Genomic DNA, 3,962 nt, shown 5'->3' on the forward strand with positions numbered 1-3,962 from the left:
GTAGACCGTCGTAAGACTAACTAAAGCGAAGGCATTTGTCAAGGATGCTTTCTTTAATCAAGAACGAAAGTTAGAGGATCGAAGGCGATTAGATACCGCCCTAGTTCTAACCGTAAACGATGCCAACTAGCAATTGGGAGACGCTACAACCAGGTGCTCTCAGTAGCTTCCGGGAAACCAAAGTCAGGTTCCGGGGGAAGTATGGTTGCAAAGTTGAAACTTAAAGGAATTGACGGAAGGGCACCACAATGAAATGGAGCTTGCGGTTCAATTTGACTCAACACGGGAAAACTTACCAGGTCCGAACTTATGGAGGTGAGACAGATTAATAGCTCTTTCTCAAATTTAAGGGTAGTGGTGCATGGCCGTTCTTAGTTCGTGGATTGATTTGTCTGGTTAATTCCGATAACGAACGTGACTCACATATGCTAACTAGAACGCAGTCAGCGTTAATGCGTCGATGCCGATTGGAACGGGTTAGGACCTTTCGGTGGAGTATGACCTGACACCTTCGCTGTTCGTGTGCGCAAGTGCACTTACGGTACGCTGCTTAGCAGGACAATTTGTGTTTAGCAAAATGAGATCGAGCGATAACAGGTCCGTGATGCCCTTAGATGTTCTGGGCTACACGCGTGCTACAATGTGGGTAGCAGCGTGTCTCCTATTCCGAGAGGAACGGGAAATCACTCAAATACTCACTTAGTAGGGATTATGGATTGCAATGGTCCATATGAACTCGGAACTTCTAGTAAGTGCTGGTCATCAGCCAGCGTTGAATACGTCCCTGCCCTTTGTACACACCGCCCGTCGCTACTACCGATGGATTATTTAGTGAGGTCTTTGGAGATGATCGTTCGCTGGATCCTCGTGAACCGCGTCTGCTTTATCGAAGTTGACCGAACTTGATGATTTAGAGGAAGTAAAAGTCGTAACAAGGTTTCCGTAGGTGAACCTGCGGAAGGATCATTAGTGGCCAAGTGATCCTTCCAGAAGTCCGAACCTGCGGGTTGAGACTTCGGCACAAGTTGCCATATGATAATTGACGAAACACTATAGAAGTCCGAACCTGCGGGTTGAGACTTAGGCACAAGTTGCCATATGAACATTGACGAAACACTATGAAGTCCGAACCTGCGGGTTGAGACTTAGGCACAAGTTGCCTTATACATGACTTCGAACAAATACACAAGTCCGAACCTGCGGGTTGAGACTTAGGCACAAGTTGCCATATGAAAGTTGACGAAACACTAACAAGTCCGAACCTGCGGGTTGAGACTTAGGCACACGTTGCCTTATACATGACTTCGAACAAATACACAAGTCCGAACCTGCGGGTTGAGACTTAGGCACAAGTTGCCTTATACATACATTGGCCAAATAAACAGAAGTCCGAACCTGCGGGTTGAGACTTAGGCACAAGTTGCCATATTATATTCGATCAAACACTAAGTAGTCCGAACCTGCGGGTTGAGACTCAAGACCGTAACAAGATGTCACTATACAAGTCCGAACCTAAGGGTTGAGACTTAATGCGATCTAGATACCAAGTTGACATCCAATACCTGTTGAGCAAAACCAAAGATTCCCTGTTCTCGAATGATTACACTATATAACAGGGAATCTTGAAGAAATCAAGCAAGCGTGAAACAAAGTCATCACTTGGGCATGCTCGATAGCCAACCACATGACCTTAACCTAAGAGAGCATGCAAACCACATGATACCTATAAACGATTAACCCGCCCTAGTTCAATCGTTCACCAAGTGATGACTTCAGTATGGCTAAGAGAAAAACTTTTAAATGGGAAAAACTCTAAGTCCGAACCTCCGGGTTGAGACTTCCGCGTCGGAGGTGGGCGCACCTCCTATCCGAAAGATGGTGAATCAGGGGTGTTCGATCAGCAATGGTCGGATGCCCCGTCGTAGTCCAACTATGACAATCAAAGTCAAGACCTCCGGGTTGAGACTTTCCGCGAGTACAAGCATAAAGGAACACGGACCAAGCCGTACCGAGAGAATCGGTACTAGAGCCCTCGTGGTTCTACATTGAGAGAGCCCTCGTGGTTCTCATTAGGGGCTTTATGCAAGTCGTACTCAATACTGTGGTGTGAAGTATAAAGTATAGTCTTCGCCTGGTCCACGCTGCTTCGGCGGTCCTGGGTAAGATAGTTCATTCTAGCTTGCCCTATAGTGGAATGAGGACACTTAATGCTTCGTCTTTTAGCGGCGGCTAGACTCCTCCTCACGGGGAACGAGTTGACGCACACAGCGGCGGCTTACGCACTATGGCAATCATGGATGCCTGAAGATTCCGTGAAGTTCTCCCCTGGTCCACGCTGCCTCGGCAGTCCTGGGTAAAATGGAATATTTCCAGCTTGCCCTATAGTGGAAGAGGACTATCCAACAATACAAAGTCAAGACCTCCGGGTTGAGACTTTCCGCGTCGGTGGTGTCGCGCACCGCCTATCCGAAAGATGGTGTAACAGGGGTGTTCGATCAGCAATGGTCGGATGCCCCGTCATAGTCCAACTATGACAACCAAAGTCAAGACCTCCGGGTTGAGACTTTCCGCGTCCGGAGGTACGCGTACCGCCTACCCGAAAGATGGTGTGCTTCTGGGGTATTCGATGAGTCGGATACCCCGTCGTAGTCCAACTATGACAATACAAAGTCAAGACCTCCGGGTTGAGACTTCCGCGTCGGAAGTGCGCGCACCGCCTACCCGAAAGATGATGAATCAGGGGTGTTCGATCAGCAATGGTCGGATGCCCCGTCGTAGTCCAACTATGACAATCAAAGTCAAGACCTCCGGGTTGAGACTTCCGCGTCCGGAGGTACGCGTACCGCCTACCCGAAAGATGGTGAATCAGGGGTGTTCGATCAGCAATGGTCGGATGCCCCGTCGTAGTCCAACTATGACAATCAAAGTCAAGACCTCCGGGTTGAGACTTTCTAAGAGTACAAGCATAAAGGAACACGGACCAAGCCGTACCGAGAGAATCGGTACTAGAGCCCTCGTGGTTCTACATTGAGAGAGCCCTCGTGGTTCTCATTAGGGGCTTTATGCAAGTCGTACTCAATACTGTGGTGTGAAGTATAAAGTATAGAGTCCTCCACTGGTCCACGCTGCTCCGGCGGTCCTGGGTAAGATAGTTCATTCTAGCTTGCCCTATGTGGAAGAGGACTCAATACCCTACCTGTTGAGCTTGAAACAAAGTCATCACTTGGGCATGCTCATATTGCCATACAATATTCCATTATCTACTAATGAGCATGCAGCTATATGATTATAACCTGTAAACGATTACCCCGCCGTAGTTCAGCGCTTCAACCAAGTGATGACTTCAGTATGGCTAGTGTGTGAAGTATAAAGTATAGTCCTCCCCTGGTCCACACTGCTTCGGCGGTCCTGGGTAAGATAGTTAGTTCTAGCTTGCCCTATGTGGAAGAGGACACCATACTTAATACTGTGGTGTAATGAACAAAGTATAGTCCTCCACTGGTCCACGCTGCTTTGCAGTCCTGGGTAAGATAGTTAATTCTAGCTTGCCCTATGTGGAAGAGGGCATACAAGACAAAGTATAGTTCTCCCCTGGTCCACGCTGCTCCGGCGGTCCTGGGTAAGATAGTTAATTCTAGCTTGCCCTATGTGGAAGAGGACATAATACTCTACCTGTTGAGCTTTAAACAAAGTCATCACTTGGGCATGCTCTATAGCCAACCACATGACATTAACCTAAGAGAGCATGCAGCGTATTATCCCAATGCAAAGTAAACGATAGACTCGCCCTAGTTCAGTGCTTCAACCAAGTGATGACTTCAATATGGCTAGTGTGTGAAGTATAAAGTATAGTCCTCCCCTGGTCCACACTGCTTCGGCGGTCCTGGGTAAGATAGTTAATTCTAGCTTGCCCTATGTGGAAGAGGACACCATACTTAATACTGTGGTGTAATGAACAAAGT

Source organism: Anopheles coustani (genome assembly GCF_943734705.1).
Source record: "Anopheles coustani chromosome X unlocalized genomic scaffold, idAnoCousDA_361_x.2 X_unloc_50, whole genome shotgun sequence".
Taxonomy (NCBI): domain Eukaryota; kingdom Metazoa; phylum Arthropoda; class Insecta; order Diptera; family Culicidae; genus Anopheles; species Anopheles coustani.